The 24,387-nt window shown below is 38.2% G+C and overlaps 2 long non-coding RNA genes across 2 annotated transcripts in view; one reads left to right on the forward strand and one right to left on the reverse strand.

Annotated features, from left to right (window-relative positions):
• Window positions 1–1,854, forward strand: part of LOC109311028 — a 100,029-nt gene extending 98,175 nt beyond the window's left edge. Inside the window, exon 4 of the long non-coding RNA XR_002101374.1 lies at window positions 1,730–1,854. This is a non-coding gene — a long non-coding RNA (uncharacterized LOC109311028). The remainder of the gene's footprint in view (window positions 1–1,729) is intronic.
• Window positions 911–23,540, reverse strand: LOC109311035. The gene is made up of 3 exons (XR_002101379.1): window positions 23,441–23,540; window positions 10,755–10,759; window positions 911–922 (listed from the first exon to the last, which is right to left on the reverse strand). It is a non-coding gene; the product is annotated as an uncharacterized LOC109311035 (long non-coding RNA).
• Between the last annotated feature and the right edge of the window lie 847 nt (window positions 23,541–24,387).

Genomic DNA, 24,387 nt, shown 5'->3' on the forward strand with positions numbered 1-24,387 from the left:
AGTTCACTCTCTGGTGATGGACAGATGACCCAATCATCAACCGCATTCATCTGCTTTTTTGATGGATATGGATATTGTACTACCATTTCTTTGCTTCAGAGCAGTTCATTCAGAGCTAGACTGAGACAATACTAGATTAGAAAACATGAAGGAAGCTTGAACTGCTGTTTTTTTCCCTTTATGACATCAAGAACATCTTCCAGTTGCTATGAGGCACACCCATTTCATTAGCAATGCTCTTTTCAAAGGCATTGACTCTACTAGGAATCATTCGTCATATCAGTACAGCACCAAGAATGAATCCAGCCCATTGTGCTAGAATTTGCTGGGTGGAAGAGGTTAACTGTGCTTTTCCAGACAAGAGTTCTTATACCAGTTGATATCCTGCTCATGATCTGCAAAGCCCTAAAGCAGTTTTGCTTTTCATATTTTCTGCTGCTGAAATTTTGTTTAAAGCTCTTGATTACACCATCAAAAACTGATGTAGTTGATCTTTGAACTCTCTGCAAGATTGGGGTCAGTTAGTTCATTAAGGAAACGAGAACTTTTTATGGCCTTACTGAGAGTTTTTCATGTCTCAGTATCAGCAACATTAGTTTTAAATCACTTATAACAGGGCATATACTATGTTACCCTCAATAATTTTGCATGCTTATACAAAATTATTTTTAAAAAATAGTTAAAGTTACACAAGTTCTCATTCCAGCTGATTTGTTAGTTTTATCATTTGGATATTGTACCATTTGTTTGTTTTTACAGATCCATGCACGGATAATTGCTTTACTTATTTTCAGTTTGTTAAGTTATACTCAAACTCTCTTGTCTGAGGATAACAATGTATTATACTAGTAACTGCATTAATAGGGAGCTCAGACAAGAAAATGCAATATTATGAAATGAATGCACTTTTAAAACAGAAATCCTGCAAAAAGGGCATGGTCTTTGGGAGAACTGATAGACAGATTCTGCACCTGGAAGCTAATGAAAAGATATATTGTGCTATAATTATACACTGTTTATTCAGTTTGGATGAAATTCTTATACTAAACTTGATTTTTAAACAGGATTTTAAATCCAAACAGTGCTATACAACTTTTCCAACATCTTTAAGATTTTCCAAATAATGCCCAAAGTTGGAATCTGGCTGTGGGAGAGGCTTGCCAATTCATCACCCAGAAACACAAGTTCACTGTTTAACCAATTGTTTAATCTATATCTGGTGCTACACTTGTGTGTTTGGTTTATTTTGGCTTCTATGTTTTGCCAAGGGATGCTTTTGTCATTCTGTTACCCCAAATTATGATAGTTTCCTTAATGACTTCAAATGAAGCATGTTGGCTTCTGCTAAAAGAGCAGGGCCCCAATGGGTAATCAGAAAGTTTATTCCACGAATGAAATTTAACAGATATAAGAACATTTAAATAACTATAAATTCATATTTTAAGTCAGTCAGAGGTTGCAGGACAAGGGAGCAGCAGATGCTGCAGAATATATGGCTTGTATATGCCTTGGCCCCTTGTCAATACCTTGGATTAACAATTTGCACTAAATGTTAACGAGATACCAAATTATCCTTCACATTTCCAAAACGTGTTTAGACTAAGATTTTATCATTTAAAATTTAAGTGTTAATCTAAGGCAATAGGTACTGTTTCATTTGAATTAATATGAAAAAGGTAGGACTATGTGAGCCATTAATTAACATGTTTTTTTCTTTTTATTTTCACAGAAACAATATTCTCTGGAGACTCTTCTCAAGAATATGTTTGCACTGTGACCTTTATCAGATATAGTATCCATATTGTCCTCATAAATATTGATAACCAGTCACTATAATGGTTTGAGGTCAAAGAACAGATTTTTTTTCTGCGATCTGGAACTACTTTTGCCTTTTAACAGCATACTTTAGTTGAATGATTTACAAAGCAAAAGAAATGGAATATCTGGAGTGTGGTTACAAACGAATACTCTGGTCCAGCCTCTGAACATATGGTATGATGACAGGTACAGAGCTAAGTTATGGTCCTGGAGAGTCCTTCATGCAACTAAACTTGTTGAAGTATGTCAATCAAAAACAGATTTCCAGTTACATAAGAGAGCTGTATGGGAGACACTGGACCATTTTGTACACAGTATACTGATTACATACTGAACTCCCCAAAAAGATGATACAGTGCCAATCTAGTTAACTATAACTGCAAAACTGGTCACTAAATGTAGAATTATATAATCATCATTTTCTCATGTCTCCTAATCAATTGTGATATTATTATTGATAAGATCTATTACTGATGGGGTCAACAAGATGGTAGAGTACTTCAGAAGATGCAGGTTCAGGCCTCACCAAATGTCTCCAGGTACAGGACCCTACTGAGATCAAATGTGTTACTGATTTGAGGCACATAGGGTTCCACTGGATTTATGCTACTGTGAATGAGGTAAGAATTTGGCCTTTCAATTCCAGTGGCAAGAGTAGTAGCACATTTTTAATGGTGACAATTCTTCAATGGCAAAGGTTGTTCTCCTGTTCCCAGACATCCAGTGAAGCACTGGGTTCATGGCTGTCTTAGAAAGAAGTAAGGAGGGTTATATAGGAGAAAGAATGCAAGAGCATGGAGAGAAAAAAAGTTAAGTCCCAGAATAGGAAGAACAGGAAACATCAGGATCAACAACTTGTGAGGGCTGATGAATCAAGAGATGCTTTGATACTCCAGAATATGAGGAAGTTCACCTCCACCACAAAATATAATGTGGAATAAAGCTAACTCACTCAACAGAAGTGAAACAATCACTTCAAAAGTTAGTTTTAATTACAGGGATACTGTTATACAAATTTAAAGGACCTACATTCTCCTCTTTCTATGCCTCAAAAAAGTGTGCCCTTCTAGAAGTCTGCAGCCAAAACAAACCATGGTTGAAGCTTTCTGGGTGATACTTACTTTCCCTGAAAATGTAGGCACAAACAAGCAAACGTTGTACAAAGTACACTGCAACTTTCCTAGTGAGCAGCAACCAATCATTTAAAAGCACAAAAGGAAGTTATTTGAATGTTTTTAAAGTATATCTGTAATTTTCCCTTGGTTGAAGAGTACAATAATATTTCATATGTATTAAGTTAACTGAGCCTTAGCAGAAGTATAATTAATATATTTAATGAAACTAACAAAAGAAAAGTCTTTTTAAAATAGAAATGCAGAAAATGGATCTACCAAAATGAGTGGAGAGAAGAACAAAGTGCAAAAAGCAACTCCAAGAGTTACTGCAACCTACACACACTGTCTCTAGATAAGCCTCTTGCTAGGAAGCGTAGTTATGTAGACAATTATCTTCACATGATACATGTGCATTTCAGAATCATTCAGTGACCACATTATGCATGGCTCAGTAAATCACTTATGTGGGTGGCTTTAAAGAATACTGAAATTATATAAACAAGAGTGGGAAATTGGGCTTCCTGTCTGCAAAGAGAAAGACAGAATAGAATAGAAGTGCGCACAGAGAACTGGGTTTGTCACTCTTTTTTCCCCCCAGTAAAACATGCAGATGAAGCAAAAATAGAATTTTAAATAAATGGGACAAATGTTCAAAATATCAGCCCAGCCTCTAAAATGGCATGTGATAGCTACATAGATAGAAAGCAAAACTATTCTGTGCTAGTTGGTTCTTGCACACAAACTCAGGGAGAACTAAGCATGTAAAGCAGAAAAGGGGAAGGAGGAGAAACTGCAGGAGCAAAATTTGGAAGAACAATAAGGAAATAGTGTAGAACTGTAGTGTGTTGAATAACAAAGTATGTAAGACAGAGAGACACGTACAGCATTCCTTCCTCTTCTGCTGGAAGATGACCCCCCCATCCCAATACTTTGATCCTATATACAACAAATGTATTCATTTTTACATAATTTTCTAGATACAGAATTTAATTATTGGAGGTTTGCTTTAAATTTGTCCCCCTCCTGCTGCTACAGCAGGGAAAATAGCCCCCACACAAGACTGGAACCAAGTGTTCTTGTCACTAGTCCTGAGATCCTCCAAAAACACATATGCAGATGAGGTACAGGGCAATTTGGTCCAGCTCTGCCTCATGAATGGCAGGGCACCACTATTCATATAACAGGCCACGAAAGGGCACGATAGAGGGATTCCAAGTGAACTGTTCAGGGCCCCATTTGGTGATGTTTGCCAGAAAATGGAAAGCAAGTCACAGCTCAGCTATGGGAGTGAGGAGGAAGTCAAAATGTATTCACTGTAGTGGCTCAAAATGACTTGGAAAAGAGTTGTTGCTGAAGCAGACTGAGTGCAATGGGAACTAGCATATAATTTTATTCAGATAGGCTGCACTAACCTATCTTTGTGGCAGATTTCTATCAATATGTTTGCCATGTATTTTACAGTTATGCTCAATGTTGGCTGTATTTTATTAACTTCATAGGTGGTTTCCATTACTGAGCACATGTTGCTTTTGCCAGCAGTATAATGATAACTAATGTATTTAATGAGATTTCCTTGTATGTAAATATTAGAGGAAGGGCGTTTCCCCCCTATGCTGATTGGGTGAGAATACCTCAACTTGTATTTGAGTAAATAGGGTATGTTTTACCATATTTATCCTCACAATATCCTGTGAGAGAGAGTACTATTCTACAGAAAGGAAGTGGAGGCATGGACTTAGGGACAGATCTTCAAAAGGCATTTAGGTATGTCAAGATGCTGAATGGGATTTTTAATGGGATGCTGAATGGGATCAATCAAACTGGCATCCAGGCATTTTTGAAAATCCCACTGAGTGCCAAATACCTTTGGAAACCTAACCATGTCCAAGGTCACAGAGGACATCTAAAACAGGACAGGGATGGCTCTTTATTTATATAAGCAAGCATCTTTTAAGCTACATAACATGCTAACATTTTAGAACTTTAATTGCTAAGAAAAACCCAAGAAAACATCCAAGAAATATTACCTTACATTGCTAGTTATTGCACATAGAGTATTTTTCCATCCCATGTAATTTAAGTTCTTTTGTGATACTTTCCCTAACTACAAATGAATACCTACATTGCACATTTCCAGGGATAGTGACAGGCCCCACTGTGTCCCAAGACATTTCTTTCTGCTCCCTACTTATAAGGAAACCTACTATACAGTGGTGACATGTAAGGGGTACATGCGCAGCCCCTGAGAGTGCCAGTGCACCCCATGACTGGCTGCGCTCGCTACTTAAGCGATGGCTGGGGGGCCAGGCAGGACTGCAGGTGTCCACCCCTGCAAGTGCTGGGTGATCGCTGCAGCTGCTTCTGTGATTAGCGGGTACTTGCTCCCAGAAACAGCTGCAGCCACTCCTGGAAGTGGTTGCAGCAATTGGCCACCACGAGATCACCAGGGGGAGACCCCCCCCACTGGTCTGCAGGATCTCGCATGGCCTTCCCCCCCACTCTGCACCCCCCAGTCAGCAGGACTGGTTGCAGGGGGGGCACCAGTTGCCCATGGTACTATATATTAATTATTCTTTACAGTATAATGTAAAGCCTTAATTACAACCTCACGTTTCCACCACAAAACACACCATACACACCTAAGTAATGCACATACATCAATTCTGAATGTTTGTTAATATTGCCAAGTTTGTAATTTAGTCTTTGCATGATAGCACAAGTAGAACATTAAAACGTGCCCAGAGTGCACAGCACGGTGGCTATTTACTGTTTTCCCCAAGGTCCACAGAATTCTTTCACATCTAGGCAAGATTATAATGCTTGAACAACTTAAGGAGTCCATCTGCACAATCATACCTTTTATGGAACTACCAAATAGAGAAATAGAGAAAGTTTGGACTGGGTTGAGTAGTTACTTTTGTTTACTTGCCTGAGCACTTACAGATTTGACTCTAAACTTCAGGAAGGAGTTCTACTCATATATGGAAACATGTTCATATGCATATGAATATATACATTTGCATATACACACACATGTGTATATATAGAGAGTGATATAGATGGCTAGAATTTTACAAAATGGAACCATTACTGGATGCACACATTGGAAGAACTGAACAAGGTAACATTTTTGCTCTAACAGTTGAACCCCTGGAAATCTGAGTATGTAATAAATGCAGCAGGATTTATCATCTAACAGTACAAAATCATACTGTATGCTGCTGACACATTACAATATTCAAGTATGCTGAAAACATCTTCCCCTTTTGTTATTTCAGCCTTAAATTACTTTCACTTGGCTTTAGGGTATCAAGTAAGTTTCCAGGAATCAAAAATCCTGCCAGTAGCAGTAATATTCCAAACTTTAAAACAATGTACCCTTTCACACAGGCCAAAAATGAAGCCAGATACCTGGGATCCTAGTAACCAACAATCCAACAAGTTTTTATACAAAATGAAACCTTGAACTTTTGTTGCAAAGAATGCATGCAAAGGCCTTGGCTAGAATGAGCTATAATTTTACTGGTTAGACAGGAAAAGTAATATTCAAATGAATAGTCTATATAGAATATATTGGTACTACTGTGTTGCTCATGCATACCTATGAAATTATTTTTATACACTGAGAAAATCATCATAATTTTGATGGTCCTTTCAGAGACCACATCTAGCTTCAGACAAAAGGTGGATTAAACCATGTTTAACTAGCATTGGAATGTTATACCATGGAAAGGAAGAGAGAAAACAGTATCTAAGTAAACTTTTTTGTAAAGAAAAAATGCCAAGTGAGAAAAGGTATGTAACAGACAATTCCTAGACATATATGCATATGAGAAGTGCTACTGCCAATTACCTTGTGGAAATGTTGTCTATAGATATTTACATCCCTTCAAATTACTTGAAATGTGTCTGATAAAAATCTAAATCATTCATGGACAAGAATATAAGCAAAAGAGAAATGAAGAACAGGTTAATTTAATTCTTACTTAAGCTGCACGCTTTCAGGAAAAGAGTTATTTAATGAATGCATCACGCTACTATCTAGTGCCAAAATTGGTCAAACTGCCATTGTGTTAGATGGTGGAAAAAGTGTACAGAAAAATCAGTTATTATCCCAAAGACCTTCAAGTCTGCAAGACAAGACATAACAGGTGGAGAAACTGGAATATAAATGTATGCATGCAATTTCTAGGCAATCAGGAACAATCAGAACTCTCTATCTGATATCATACTGTAGTTTCTACATTATATTACAGTGGTCCAGACAATAACAAACAGAGATTCTGTTTCAGCTACATCAAATCATCTGGAGCATAGGCAACACTATCTTTATTAACTACCAAAAAGAATTGGTAAAATTGCCTCCTCCCCTTCCTTTTTTTTGTTAGAAAATACGCTGTAACCATGACTTGGAAAAGGCTGAGGCAGCTTCCATCTTTTTCTGTTTAGTCAGAATATATATGGATCATTATACTAAAATGGATAAGTAGATGGATTTTCCACACCGAAAACTTAGTCATCCTCTCTTGATTAAGTGAAGCAAGTTTTTTTGGTGACAGCTTTTACTGGACTTTGTGCCTGAAAGCTTGTCTATCATCTCTTCTAAGTGCCCTTCCTCAGGTCTTGTTAGGGAGACATTTTTGAAAGTTGCTTTAATGGCCTGTTTTTAGTCAGATGAGGGAGTTTTTATCCTTTTTTTCTCCTGATGCTTCTTCTATAATTGGCTACTGCATTCAGGAAAGGCAACAGTATCATCTTAAAGGCCTTTAATATTTTCACCTTCCCTAATTACTTTACAAAGGTGAAAGTGACTTGGTTTGTGTATTACAGATTTTGCCAACATAATACATAAACTGCAGTCTTGGTCATGGATAGGTAGCTGGCAAGATGTGATTGTGGTTTCTATGTGATAAGACTAGATAAGACTCATACTTTGAATAAGGGTGCATGCATACTTAATCAAGTTAGTAGGTAAATTAGAAGTGTCTGTATTTGCACATTTATAGGACAGTCCCAACGTTATAAATATGATCAATCATTTTTATTATCACATTTCAGCCCAAGAATGATTGGTGCAAGCAGAAGTTTGAGGAATCAATAAATTCTGGAGTTACAGGGCTGATCAGTCATTAAATTGCCCAAGCATACTAAAGAAAATTTCTCCATTTTGCCATTGGACAAATGGAGATTAAAATACATTAAAGATTTGAAGTAGGGGTCAGTTAAAGTTTGTACAGAACTCTAGAGAGAAAACCACTAAATAGTATTAGCTTCATGTTGATAAAGCAGTTGCTGTGTGTGGCTTTATGTACTGATAAATGAGAGCTGCTTTTCTTAATAGGTGAAACTGGCTCGACAGCTATTGAACATACAGAGAGGTTACTTGACAGTTAAACTGTATAGAAAACATTTAATCCCCTATTACTGAATTTTTTATCTCATCGTATTTGTTTCCTAGACACGTTTTCTCAGTCAAGCTACTTGCTTACCTCCTTTGTCTTCAACATTACATTTTTCTTCTCAGTAAATATCTTCACCGGTAACTAATTTAGGGCATCTTTAAACATACTGTTTTAATCAGGGTACTGCTATTGACAGGAAAGCCATCACTGTTGTATTGTTTGTCTAAGAGCTCCTATGCTTTACAGGAAATCTAACAATCCACATAAATGAGAATATGGAAAAGGAATGCATATTGTGTGCCAGAAATGTGACACCCTCTCTGTGGTATTTTACACAGCCTGCAGGATAAGCAAATATTGATATGCTTCCTGAAAATAGGAGCAATTAAAAAATGTCACTTCCGTTGTCACAATCGACGTCACTGAAGTGTTGCTGGGAGCTAATATTAGCCTAATCAAGCCAATTACCAAGCACTTACAGTACTTAATAGGCCGCTGACTCCACTTTTGATATGGAAATCTGTGTGCTCCAGTCTTCCTACTACAAAATTAAAATGGTGTTAAGTTTAACTTCATGAGACAGCAAGGAGCCTTCAACATATATTTCAAAAAACTTCACAGATGAAGTAAGACTATCAATCACTTCACCAGTCTGCATGGGTCTTAGCATTTTTCCAATTATTCCATTTTATATTCAATTTGACGTCAGAAACATGAAACCAGAGCCCACTCCCAATACCTTTGGACCCAGAAGTTGCTCAGTGCTTTATAGGATTGGGACAGAATTAAGTACTTAAAGCCAAATCCTCTGCTAGGATAAACTAAGCCAAGCAACAGCAATTTACATAGTAAGGATCTGGTCCTTTGGACCCAAACACCAAGTAAACTAATAATATGACTACAAAACAAAATAATTTGGTCCACAAGTTCTTTTCTAGGATGAGAATACACTCCCAGAAGTCCCTGCTTTTCCATTTCTACCCTCTTTTCCCACAACACTTCCAAACAAAATAAGGCAGAAATTTATTGTCTCCTTTCTCTTATTCCATTTTTTATCTACAAGATGTTTTGGTGAAGAACTGCAGGTATACTTAAAATCTATCTCTTGTACTTCATTGTGCCATGAACTGTCTAAAATCTGCACATATAATCCCATGTATTTATATATAGCAAGATATGTAGGCATCCATATACAGAAAGATGTGGTATGGCATAAAGGTTTAAACAGCAAGGGCCTGAGATGGACACATTTGAAAGCACGCCTGTGTGACGTGTAATGTTCCCAAGTGAGTGGCAGACCAAATCAGCATAATCTGTATGTATCATATATGGTTAGAAAAAAATCTACTTTAAGTATATGTTTATATATTAATAAAAATGGTTGTAAAATCCTGTTTTTTGAATTTTTCTTGTGGGAAGGCCAGACCCCTGAGATATTACTATCATGTGACATACCAAGCACAGAGGTCTCAGAAAGAAAAAAATTCTAAGAATTACCTAAAAAAAATTTCTCACCCATTCCTGTGAAGTCTTGAAGGGTACGGGGTCAGGATAGCTCTTTTGGGATTTACAAAGGCCAGGGGAAAAAGATCTTCTCTTCACCATTTGTGTAATGCTCCCTTATCAGTTATAATGGTTTAAATAAGAGTTGGCAAACTTTAAGCAGTGGCAGGCTAGGTTGGAAGGCAAGCTGATGTTTGAGACCCAGCACTGCTCCAAGTCACTTGTTGCCATCCCAGCTCCCCACCCCACCTCGAGCTGATGCTGTTACTGCCCCTTACCACTGATTCCCACTGGCTTTCACTAGAGATGGGCAGTGAGAGAAGTGATGGCTGCAGTAAGGGCCTTGTTAGTGGTAAATCTGGGTGGCTCCTGGAGTTCTTAACACCTGGATTGTCTACATATTAACACCTGAAACCTGTTTCAAGCACTCGTTAGGTGTTCACAGTTACACCACTCTGGGTCAGGATTATCTTTGATCCAAGTTAAACTAATGTGTAACCTAGGGTCACCATATTTCCAGCTTCAAAAAAAGGACACCTGTCCGGAGGTGGGGGAGGGGGGGCAGTGATATGCCCACGCCCTGACCCTCGCTCCCAAGCCATAGCCCCGCAGCCCTGCTGTTGCTCCTCACTCCTGATCCACAGCCTCTGACACTGCCTGTGTCCCATGCTCTGGACCCACACTCCTCCGCCTCCCCTGGTGCCCTTAACTCCCAAGCCACAGCTGCCCCAGCCCTGGCGGTGCCCCTCACTCCCAACGTGCAGCCCCCTGTTCACCTCAGCCCTGCAGCATCTCTCTGCTGCTCCGCCCCTGTGAGCACATGCACTAGCCCTTGTGCTGCTGGCCTGGCCACGCAGCTCCCTGCTGCCCCCAAAGGGACCCCCATGCCCCTTTTCCCTGCTGCAGGGGCAGGCACCTCCCCTGCCCTACTTCAGTCCCAGTGCCTGGGCAGCTTCCCCAAGTGCCTCAGGCACCCACCGCACTTCACACATGCATCCCATCCACACATCCCTGCCACACACACACACAGAACACCCCCCCAAACAGTCCCCAAGCCCTGGCTCTCCAACTCCCACCCTCCATAGACTTACCTGCATTCAGTTGCCAGGGCTGCTCCCACCACCCTAGCTGGCTATGTGCGTGTGTGCACATCCCGGTGATGCCCTCTGCTTCCTATCGCCCTCCTCCCACCCCAAGCAGCTCCTTGCTAGGGCAAGCCAGGAAGTGCCAGGAAAAACTCTGATGCTTAGCAGAGAAAATTCCCGAACATTTCTAAAAACCACTAGGATGGAGATCTCTGCTCACTGCTACCCTGTCTCCTTCCCCTCTTCCCTCTCCCTCCCCACAGCTTATTTGTGGCTGCCTGCACTGTCTTTCCCAGGGGAGCAGGCAGAGAAGATTTAACTTGCCTGTCTGGCTGCTGCAGCAGCCCAGTGGCAAGTGGCTGGGCAGGCAGGTTAACCATTCCCTGCCTGCTCCTTTGGGATAGACAGTGCAATCAGCCAGAAATAAGGGAGAGAGAGGGGGGTGGGGACTCAAGGGGCAGGGGGACTCTTACCTTTCAGCTCTCCAGGCTCCTGTTGGCCTGAACGTGTGACTGCTCCAAAAGTGCGACCTAGCACTAACACCGATCAACATTTGAGCAGCTCATAGTGTAAATGTGTAATGAGGCCCCTAATATGTGAACAAAGCCAGGAGGGAAGCAGCAAGCAATGCTGCAGAAAAGCTGTTCAGGGGCACAGGGACAGTAAATGTACCAGAGGAACACTAACATGACACTTGCCCCTGCTGCACAATTGCAGCCACTGTTCCAGCTTTGTGGGCTTAGGTGCAATCACTTGGTGGGCTGGATCCCATTCACAGGCCATAGATTGCTGACCTCTGATTTAAAACACACCATCACTGGAGCCTGTTACTGGCATCAGGTCAACATGACTTAGAGGAAAAGTCATTATTTTTAGAAAGAGGAGAAAAAATTTCCTTGACTTGATTAATTTTGTATAAATGGTTGGTGTATAAAAAGTTTGTAGTGGTCTTTACATAGATGAATGAACGGACAGGTCACAAGTAAAATGATCAAGGGTATATAACAAATGCATGTATATGGTTAATAACAAACACTATGTAGATATGTAGTTTACAATCAGAATTCATCATCTGTTGTCTCTACTATTGTGTATATGCACACCCCCACATGCCACCTCCTGTCTGTCTATGCATATTTAATAACCAGAGATATTTGCACCCCTCTACGAATCTACATAATGCTCTCTGATTGTGGGGGTGGAAGTACCAAAGTTGAAATTCCAAGATACCAAGAATACTTTATAGCTACATAAAGTATATACAAATGTATTTTCACTCTGAATTCAGATAGACACCAACTTCTATCCCCACCCACTCCCCCATATATAATTTACTTAAACACAGAGATGGGCACAAATTCCATCCTCAAAGTGTGCTGTTTTCCTTAGAGTTCCCAGTAGTCAAGCACTCTCCCAAGGACATGATTTAAACCCTTAACCATACCTTCAGCACAATCCCCAAGAGAAACACAAGAAAATAATTTGTTATTATGAGTATCAGTGAATAGTAGACGTAATGGTGACAAAATGAGTATAAATAAGCAATTTATAGAGGTGTTTCTTTCCTGAAACTCTTCCATTTTCTATGCATAGTACAGTTAAGAAGGATCCCTGGTAAAAACACTCTCTCACTGTAATGGCATCAGCGCAGCTTGTAAGTTCTTTAATAGTTAATGTTCCAGTTTATTCTCTACAAGGAGTGGTAAGTGACATTAATATTTAGAGATGAATCTATTTGAGTTTTCCCTCAGCATGCCTATATCGAAACTGTAGGTTAGTATCAGCAAATTATAGTAAGCAATCAGTTCATATTAGTAAACACACAGGAAAAGCTACAGACAAATCCTATACAGTTCACTTTCAATTTTTTTCCTATTTACTAGAAACAACATATGAAAAATATTTTAAGCAAGGCACATGTTCTCATTATTATTTTGTACGCCTCTAAAAATTATGGATTTTTTGTAGCCACTAAATAAAACACTATATTGAAATATTCCTTGAAACAGTTCTTTAAAGTTAAATTAAGGGGACAGAATGCTTTAAATCCTTAATTTGCTGATATTCACTAGATTTGCAGATAATAAACAAAACTAATCAAGCAAGAGTTTTATAATGTTAAGAAGGTTAAAATCTATCCCAAAATGTTACATGTACAACTTTTCATTTAGCAGAAAAATCATTTTAAAAAAAGGCACATATACCAACAGATGCCAAAAAGGAGGGAATTTTAATAATTTATATTTCCAACATGAATGTTTGTAAAGGATAGAGGAACAATCACTTACAGGCTTTTGTTGACTTAAGAAAAAACAGGGTATTTTATAAAAGGAAAAGATGTAACCAGGTAATTTACAGTACTTTATAATGCTAAAAACAATTAAAACTGAAACACGGCATACTGATTTCAGTCCCTTAATGCCATAACATATTCCTTTTTTTTGCTATTCTCCCTTATACATCTCATGAAGCATTTATATTTTATACAGGGGTTTTGCTAAAGATAAGGACTGTCTCTCTAGATGTTTAGGAATGCCATGACGATTCTTCCTCAATACAAAGGCATTAACAAAAAAAAAAATTACATAGAAAAAAATTCTATGTTTTTCTGACACAAGGTTAAGTGGAGCTATTCCCATGGACTATATATTTTGTGTCTATGTAAGTACAATAATATAATAAAATATTCCTATACAACAAATTTTATGGAGAATGTGTGTGGTTTGTCAACAGAAGGTACACAATCTGTAAACCTTTCAATGTTTTAGCTCCATCCTCAGCAGCTAATGAGTTAGGGCTAATATATACCATTAACAAAGGAAAGAGGATTTTTCCGTTGTTCCCTAAAAGGATGCAGAAACAAGATTTCTAGTAGTGTATTTCTTAAAAATCAATATGCTTTTCATATAGACATTTATACTTTTAGCAATTTTTCTCTCTTTAAATTTGTTTCTATTAAATTGAAAATAGAAGTATACATGTATTACTAACTTTATTGTTTTTTATCATTTCCAGTACCTTTAAACATCATTCATATTTTACAATACATATACAAATAATTATATACACCTATTTCATAAGCCTCATCATATCACAAAAAATACTCCTCATATGAGGATAGTATACAAGGCAGATTTTTTCCAAACAATTAGGTTAGAACTGAAATATTAAATAAAAACTTAAAAATATTTAAATGACATATCTTTAGTTTTCACATCTATCTTATCTGGATATAATATTTGCCATTAATAATTCAAACAAAGTTCAGATAAACCACTTTCCTCACACCAGATAAAACAAAGACTTGATTTCTTCTTTTAATGTATATTTGGTAATCAATAATTGACAAGCCAGTTCTACCCCAGTTACTCATACTGATTATCCAAAGATAATCCTATTGGAATGAATACGACAGAACCAGGAGGTAAGATATCGCTCCACCTGGCAAAGGCTGTAGAATCAGGCCCTAAGTATTTCCATTAAAAGATCTGGCAACATGGATATTACATGAATGTATATAATTTAAAAAATATTTGAGATTTTGAAACTTGCAAAATACTGATTTTTATCATCTAATTAAAGCAAGATAATTTTATCTTTCTTTTGAATCTGGCACCTAATCATGTTATTGATCTCTCCCACAATGACTGGGACAAATGTTCTATATTTATTTTCCTCCTAGCAGTGTTATCCCCAAATATGTTACCTTTATTTTAGTAAATTTAATTTTATAAATGAATCAATCCAATTAGTTTTTTTCAGCAAAAAACTCTTTATTAACTCTGGTTAAATCAATGTCGAAATTTAGCTAGAAATAAAAAGTTAATTTGAATGTATCATTTTTTTAAGTGCATATTTTATTGTTTAATCTATTCAGCTGTCATTGGTTTTTAGTACATTCTAGCATGTTAGATTTCAGCAGTGTCCTGCAATTGTAGCAGAAAGAAATAAGGAAAATAACAATCAATATATTGAAAAAAACTAAACTGAAAAACAAAACATGCAACTAATCTGGAAATGTATTTTTTTTAAAAGCAAAGCAAAACAAACTATATGTTCGTTTCTACCTAACCAAAGATACAGATTTTTAATACAAGTCAGGTTTTTTCATTACTGATTTACATTCAAAATTATTGGAATTTAAAGACTATGAGAACATTAAGGTGGGAGGCATATACACTGTACATGAGGTTTTTTTTATACAAAAGAAATTGAATTATTAACATTTATTTGGTCTTCCACTATGATGGTACAGTAGTATTTTTAGGGGGGAGCCGGCTTGGATTGGCAGGGACAGGCAAGCTAATACACAGTAGCTAGATGCATGGGACAGAGGGAGGACTTCACACATTTACTCAGTATCCAACACAATTTTTACTTTGAATTCAATTCAACTTTTTTTAACATTTAGAAATTTAAGGGCAAAAAACTTATTTCAAAGATGGTTTTATGTGATTATAGAATTGGATTTCACCTCACTACAAAAAATTCTAATCAAGTTCCCCACCATTTCCGAAAACCTTATTTATCTTGTATTTCCCTGAAAATGTAAGTGTAGTTGGCTTTAAGAAGGGGAGAAAATAAATCAATACTGTTGGAAATGTAGCAGAAATAATGCCTCCCTATACAATGAAGTATCCTTTGTAACAAAAGACTAACATTTATTTGCATATATAATAACAGGGGATGCTATCTTATACAATCGTTTCAGAGAAGTTGCTATTACTCCACACATTTCTGAACTTTCAACAATAACATTTGGTTATTCAGAAACTGAAAAGGAGATAAAGATATTAACAGGATTTATTTTAGGTCTGTGACAATCTAGCCAAAAGTGCATACCTCTGTATTATAAATGCATACAGGCTATACTGCAATCTAACTGCACATGAGTAACAGACATTTATGTTGGATTTTTGTCTAAAGTCCGTCTGAAACCTGGGAGATCAGATATATGAATCTCACATTTGTGTGTGTGACAAAATAAAAAAATGTTCATTGTTCACTGATGCTCTATAATTGTGTGAAATGCAAATTATATGGAAGAATTTAATATATTTTTTTACATTTTCTGTTCTCAAAGCCTACCATTTGAAACTCAGACATGAACCACTGTAGAAATACTATAATTTTCTCTATGCAGTTCTGTATTCAGAACATCCACCATGAACATACTCAATTAAAACTGAAAAGCATAATCTTAAAAAAGGGAATAAGGCAATTACATTTTCAGCCACCAAGCAGACCTGATGTCAAATGATATAGTACATGCTCCTTTGCTAGCTGAATTATTTCCTCTCCAAAGCAAAGAAAATTAGTGACTCTATGAGAAGGAAGAAACACTTACCTTTTTTCACAACAACAACAAAAGAAACCAGCTCCACCATCTCACCAGCAAATGCATCTGAGAAGAAAATGCTTAAGAGTAAGACAAGTAGTAAGCAGCACTGAGGCACTAACGATTATGCCAGTGCCCTTTTTCAGGCACCAGGCATGACAATGCCTGTACACCCCCCTCCACATCACAGCAGGCTACTGTAGCCAAGAGACAGAGGTGCTTAAATTAGAAAACCGCTGCCAGAGGAAATAAACGGGAACCACAGCGACCCCCTCGACCCCAGCAGCTATCAGATCCGGGAAGATATAGTGCACATCTGTTTTACGAGGCCCCCAGGGAGCTCCAACTCCAGCTACTTACCCTGTCTGCATTATTAATAGATGTTAATGGCTCCATTATATTGAAAAGAAGCCTCTTCCTTTTTATAATATGGAAATTCCTGGTCAAAAATCATGAGGCAGCAATCGGCTTCTTGGTCTTTCTAACTGCAGAATGCGCCCCCATCTCCCCTTCCCCATCATCCTCAATATACTGATTTGGTAGCCAAAAATCGATTCAAGGCAGCAAACAACTGCAATAAAGCAAACGGGCAGACAAAGACTTCCTGCCATAAGGCGGTTCCCGAATATATGATTTTCTTTTTAATGAGGTTCTGAAAAAAATTTCAGCTAGAGCATTTTTCTATACAAATGATGCACAATAAAGAACAGAATTAACCCCCGATGTGCATACATTACTTAAATGCTTAACTAAGTCTGTTTATTTCTACAGCAGAACTTATCCTGATCTCAACACTAAAAGTATTTAGATTAACTCAGTGACAACATATTCCACATCAGGACTTTGATTTAGCTGATGAATAAAAGAATGTGATCCTAAAGTATCCCTAGGCTGTATTTTTGTTAATGTAAGGATTTCCTAAGGGTCTATTCACCCTCGAGGTAGGTGTAGTGCAATCAGGCACCAAAGTGTCAAAAGACCCACCACAAAAGATATTGACCTATTTTTATCTGATCCATGTATGAATGCTATGGAGCTACCACTGGGAATAAAATGAACTAAAGGCTTTTTTTTTAACCCTTTGATAGCAACATATGTAGGAGGAATGGTGAACATCAATAACATACATATTCTGAAAGGTTTTGCATCAGCGTAGTTTGTTTTCTTTAGCATTCGTATGAGACAGCGACTTACATTTATATAAAATTTTTCTTCTTGCAATAAGACAGGCATACATACACACATATACATACATATATACACACACACATATTTATTTAACTCCATGTTGACATCCATATAACTTATTATTAAATTATTAATCAAATTTACCTTCATACCTTAACAAGCCAGACAGTAAACTTAAGCATTTCAGCTTTTGCTATGCTCAAAAGAGACCAAATATTTATTTTTACCCAACTTAAAATACCAGGAGCTCCCACAAACTAAGGAAGTGGTATTTTTAAAGGTAACAATACACCAGAATGAACTGCATTAGGAATTTTTGTGTGTATATGGGTGGGGAGGAGGATGTGTCAAGAGTCACCTTCTTATGTTGCAGATGCATGCTGCAGCTGTTTGCTTGCTTTCGATAAATGAATGAAAAGTGTCATTAATTCTTTCAAGACAAATGTAACCGATTGGCTTTGTTACTGCTTGCCTCTGCAGCTTTTGAGACCGTGCAAGCATGCCGCAGAAACGAAATCACAGGGTCTGGTTATATTAACTGAATTACAGACAGCACTGATGTGATAGTCTTCATCTCTCCCTCTCTAATTATTTATCCAGATCAAGCCTGACTGCTGGAAAATTAGCTCTCTACGGGAGGTAACCGAGCTGAAAGGTTCTTTTTACTGAGAAATGATGGGCTGGTCACTAGTAGTGCACAGGCCAGCATACAGTTATGGGGAATGTCATGATATACATTTGAAATAGATTTTCCCCCCTTAATAGAAAAGAAATGGCCTGTTTTAGAAAATAAGATAGGAAAATGTAGATGGACAAAATAAAAATTCATAAACCTTAAAACCTTTATACCTAAAATGAATTTACATCGTTCTGCTCATTTTCTGTATCACTTGCTTGCGTATTTGTTCAAACTTGCTGTACACAAGCAACGCAGAAGATTCTTCCTTTCCATTTATACTTATTAATTTTTTTCCTGAAAATTAATGTCTTGCCACAATGTTCTATTCACAATGCTTTTTCTTTTAAAAGGGAATGGACTAACGTGTTAGACTCTTAACCAAAAGCTCTGGACAGACATGGAGGGGGAAAAAAATGATAAAAAAAAACATAGTAAAGAATTACATTAGTTATAATGTCTGTTTCTTTAGCCTTTCAAAATTTCAAAATTAGCTTGAATATATTTTAATTTTTTTCTTTCTGATTAAAGAATAAAAATAAATGTGCTAATGGCACCTTTTTAAAAGTGCAATCTTCAAATTTATTTTATTTTTAACTGCTTCAGGAGGAGTGCCATGTCTAACAAGCCCTTCTTGTAAGCTTTACTTACAAGAAATAGCCACACACTTTGGTCCAATGCTCTCATATACAACCATGGAAATTGCAGTACAACTGAGTTTAGCATTAATGTAGCAGTAGGCCATTAAAAGAGAGAGAGAGAGAGAAATTGTATCAAAACAATATAATTAGAATGCAAAATAAAAATGCTGGGTTCAATAGGGTATGTTTTGAGACTTAACCTTGTTTTAACAATCAGAATAAAAATGGCGATTACAGTACAGTATATCGATTTCAGGATGACTCTGCTCACTGTATTTGCAGCGGTTCCGTCATATTAGTCTTTCTAGATCTTTAAATGCATTTGATATTATGTATGCCAGGAATGGAGTGAAAATAGTTGCCAACCCACCTGACTGCAGAACAAAGAGCATTTTTTCTTTCAGCATTTGTTACTGATGCCTGAGCCACGCCCTTCAGTCCTTACAAAGCATTAGATCTCTTATCTTTTTCTGGCCATAAGGGCAAGCTTTTTTTACAGCACTGGCATAAGATTAAACATTTTCATTTTATGAAGATATTAAATGAGGATTTGTTTTCTAAGAAACAGAATCTGAGTTTTGTATCATTATTTTTCCTGCAATATCTGGGGTTTCTAAATATGTACTCTACTTCTCAGCTCAGAAGCTGTTGAATCTTATGTATAAATTGTCCTAAATGCCCTACAAAAAAAGCCTGGGTGGGAGGGGAAAGAAAGTAGCATAACTGCCATACAATCCCCTCCCCCCCCCCAAAAAACAAACCTCTGTAAAATGACCTCTATAGATAGGGTTGGGATTTTACAGCCTTGAGGGAACTTCCTTTAGGGTCTATCAAAAGACTCTGGAAGTCAACTGGTTTGGGATCATGCCTACAAAGTCCAAAGAATGCAAAGGAAAAAAAGAAGGAATATCCCACTCCTTCCTCACCTCCCCCCACATACTTCAGGATAAAGAACAGCCTGATCTTCCATACTTCCTTCTAAGAAGGAAGCTTCTGCTTTTCTCTCCCCAAAGGTGTATGCATACAGGATGCAAAGGAGGAGATAAGATAAAAGTTAGAGAAACTTTAGTTCCCACTCAAAATTCTGCTGTGTCATAGACTCCCCAAATTGCCCCTTTAAAGCCTTTGACAGTTTCACATTTCCAAAGAGAGGTTTGCTCAGATTTGGGAAAGATGGTGTCGATAGAAGGAAGTATGCCCCAGACAGGTTATTCCTCTATGGTGCTGTTTCATGACATTTTGGCTCCTATTTCCTGTCCTGTAAACCAGTGCTTTGCAAACTATCTGATGTGGCACACCGGCAAATTTTTTCCAGTGGGCCAGGGACTGATGCCCAGTTCAGCCGGTGGCAGCAACTGTGTGTAACAGCGCTACACAAATGCACAACCAGCTGTTTCTTTCTCTTTCCTCACCTCGCACAATGTGACGTCACCTGGAGTGTTGGAATGTACGAACTGTGGCGTTATGACATATCAATGCTATACTTCTGAAAATATATTTCTTTCTTTCCTGGCAACTCGCTGTGGACCAGCAAATATATTTCTTTCTTTCCTGGCAACTTGCTGTGGACCGGCGGCTGGTCCGCAGACCACCACTTTGAGAAACACTGCTGTAAACGACTTAGCACTGCATATAACAGAGGGAGTATTTCTCCCCGTTAAGAATAGATGCAGCGGGACCTATGATTAGTTATCTGTATAACATCTAAAGGGTGCTAAATGCTTTAAGATGCAAACAAAAAAGGCATATCTTTGACATGAACAATTTACAATTTAAACAGACAATGTAAAAGAAGAATCAGACAGACAATAGGGAAATAAGGGAAGTGATACCTGTAAAGCATTTGGCAGCAGAAAGGACATAGCCAGAAACGTTTCTGTATGATACTGTTTTCTATTCTCCAGAGATTTGGTCAGTCTAACTTTCAGTCAGCAAGTAACATGGCTTTTGTCACTTCCCTTAAGAAGTTCTTCACAAGGTGATGGCAATGGCAGCTTAGCAGGTTGTTTTTTTCCCTTTTGCTGTAGTTCAGTAATAGCAGGCCAGCCTTAGGCACCTTAACACCATCTGCTACCAACCTCCCTTTCCCAGTTCCCAGATGTGTCAAGTACAACAAAGTCTTATGATCTAGTAGAAGATGTGAAATTCCATTTCAAATGCATTTTGGGGGAGGTTACTTCTACAGTCTAAATTTCCAGCTAAGATTTGGTTTACCTTCATAGATTTGTATTTCTTTTATTTTTTAGACAGACATGTGGATAGAAGTTTAGTCTGGAACTCCATTGCTTCCCTGTTAAAGTACACATTTTCTCACTGCTCTACTGTCCCTTCACTCACTGAGCCTGTGTCAAGACACCACCTTTCTGGAAAACTGAACTTTATGTGGAACCTCAGTAAGCCTGCTTCATATATTAAGCAGCAGCCAATCATCTTTTTTTCATCTTTCCAAATTTAGCACTTGTGTCTTAGTTTTAAACATGTTTAGTATAGCTTAGAGGGACAGTTTCTCTCCTAGGAAAAATATTCTTTTTTATTATTCATACAGCAATAGTGGTAGGAGCCCAGAACCTCATTGTACTGGGTGCTGATTCAGAACTAAAAGGTTGTCACCATCCTGAAGTTAAAGTGATATGTAAATTAAAAAGGGAGGGAAAAAAAACACTTCTTGGCTTTATCACTTGTTTCTTTGCTATAGCTTCTGTTTTCCAATGACCAGAAGCTCTTCCAACCATGGGTGGTCCTAAAATCTCCGAGAACCAATAGTCTCCTCATTTTCAGTTGCTCCAGTTAGTGTTTTTTATGATTCAACACAATGGGGCAAAACACATGGTTGTACAAGAGGGAGAGGGATGATAGGCATGCATACACGTGCACACATTTAGAAATCCTTATTCTTAAAAACAAAAAAAAAGAGCCTGAAAAAAAACTTTAAAAGTCTGTGCTTTGTCTGCTGCATGAAACCTTTTGTGCAATCTGTTGATGCTAGTGTAATGGGATTACAATTGTGAGATGCAGCACTGAAGTAATATCAGCAGTGTGTACAGCAGTGGAGGACACAAGACTGACAAAATGAGTAGGGAAAGGAAATATCAAGAGGTGCTGATTAAAGGCCAGACAGCGTAGCCAGCAGATTAAGCAAAACTTATATTATTAAGTAGTGGCCTCCAGCCATAAAAGGTAGAGAGTTCAACAAACTATAAAGAGAGATTGATACTCTACTATGACATCTGGATGAATAAGAAACAGAGTTTGATACACGAGGAATGTGCGAGTCATACACAGCCTTTCTTGTCCGATGTGAGTTATGTACATATTTTAGCAGACTGCTGCAGAGGATAAAATGAAGACAGTCAAGAGAGCACCAGAAAGATACCATGTTGAACTATTTCTGCTCTGTCACACTTCTGCAACTACTGGTAGAGTCCAGAGATTTCATTACAGTGATACCAGGAGAGATTTTTCACTTTACTCCCAGATTTGTCACATGTTTGAAGTCTTCATTGCATTTTTGCATTGATCTTTGCTGCTGTCATGCCTCCCTTATTCTGCAGTAGGTGCATTTGGATGCCTTTCTTAAAAGGTCTCATTGGATTTCTCACTGCAGCCTTCAGCATCTTCTCCTGGGTACTGTTACATTAAAGAATGGAATGCAGGATAATTTTTAACCATGCATCCACAACCCAAGGTTTAGAATATACAGCTCACAGGCAACAGCTCAGTAACAATGATATTTCTAAAACTGCCAAAAGAAGTCAGATGCTTTTTAAGCACGACTGCTGCAGGATTAGGCAACAAGAGCTTGATCGGGGGGGGGGGCAGTGGTACTGAGCACCCACAACTGTCACTCTACAGCAGTGGTTCTCAATCTTTTTTGTACCAGGACCCACTTATAAACACTGATGGTCAGTCTTGACCCAGTGCCCCTCACTCCAAACCCACTGCCCCTCACCCCCAGGCTCCAGCCCCACAGTGTGTGGAAAAAGGGAGGGGGGGGCACGGTGAGCCCCAAGCAGCCCCTTGCAGACTGGCACTCTGACAGCCTGCAAGGGAAGAGCCATGGTTTCCCACATTTTTCTGCTTTAAAGGAGAATTTATTTTTAAGGTTTGTTGATGACCCTTTCATATATTCTTGCAATCCACTTTTGGGTTGAGAACCACTGGACAGGAATTAAGAGTGCTCAGAATCTCCAATAAATGCTGTTTCTGAATTTGTGAAGCTGTTAATTCATTGCAATGTGCTCTTCATTTCAGAGGGTGCCTGATTTGTTTCCTTTGAAGGAAAATGATAAAACACCAAGAGATCACAGTGTAAGCAGTACTGGGATTTGCTTATTTTCATTGTCAGGTATTTCTGTGTTCATTGCTTACCCCAATTTAATTATAAATTGGTCCCCTTTCCTATGACACTGATAATTAAGAGATTGGATACCAAGCTAAGGCTATGAATAGATGTTGTCTTTGGAGCAGGATGTATCCTGGCACAGCTGATCTGCTCCAGTGACATCTACTGATATTGTCAGGGTTACTGTCCTGCAGTGCACCTGTCATTCCCAGGGCAGAGGGGATCCTGTGGGACAATGACCCCAGGTACCATGTCATGTCTCAGGCATTACCTACTTGCAGAGAAACAATCTCCTCTGCAGGAGGATTGCTGGGGCCTGCAGTAAAGCAAACATTGAAGGCATCACAAACTATGACTACCTTTGGTCACAGCAACATTTTGGGGCACTTGGAGAGCAACAAGGAGCTAGAATATCTGTTTGCTCGCAACTTGAGCCATCATAGAAATGTTTATGGAAGCACAAGGGCAATTTGTGTTTGCACCCTAGTATTCACTCTGTTCATTCCAATGTTCTTTTTTGGAATTCCTTCATGTATGGTAGAACCAAGTCCTTTAATTTTCTGATGCACACAATTTTTTCCCCCCAGTCTACTGTGAAGGAACTCGGGTCACTCTCCTTCAGTCTTCTCTGACAGTCACTTTGATCCCGCTGACCTTTCAACTTGTAGCTTTTCTAGTCTTGTAAGCTTTGTATATAGCTGTAATCAAAATCACTTTTTCAACAGCACCTGCAGTTCTGTATGTAAACGTTCATTTTATATACAAGGGAAAGGTTACATTCTTTTTGCTCCCTGTGTGTCCTGATGGTTTCTGGCAAGAGAAACACCAATGAGCTTTTTAAGCTACCCTTTTTTTATTACTTGTGCTTTTACATATACATATATAAAATTAAACTCCTTACAACAGCCAATGTTCCTGTCTCTTCACTAGCATAACAATAATCTTTTAAAGGGAAAGACTGTTGTTAGTAGTAACAACCTCCATAAACCAGTGAATGACGTTGACTGGGAGCTAAAACCACCAAAGGCCTTGGGGGGCTTTTAGAAACCTAACTACCCCAAAAGGCACCCAAATCCAAAATGTAGATGCTTAAAAAAGCCCCTTCTGCATGCCATCTGACGCCCTTTTGCACTTCAAACCTGCAGAACTACCCCAGTTTGTAATGCTGAGTGGCTTGATACCTACATTATGCTTAAGACTCTCCAGACAAAATGGAGCAAGAGAAGTTGCCCCCTGTATCCTTTAATTCAGTGGCTTTCAACCTTTTCTCATTTGCAGG

This window comes from Crocodylus porosus, unplaced genomic scaffold (genome assembly GCF_001723895.1).
Source record: "Crocodylus porosus isolate Cpor-Errol unplaced genomic scaffold, CroPor_comp1, whole genome shotgun sequence".
Classification (NCBI taxonomy): domain Eukaryota; kingdom Metazoa; phylum Chordata; order Crocodylia; family Crocodylidae; genus Crocodylus; species Crocodylus porosus.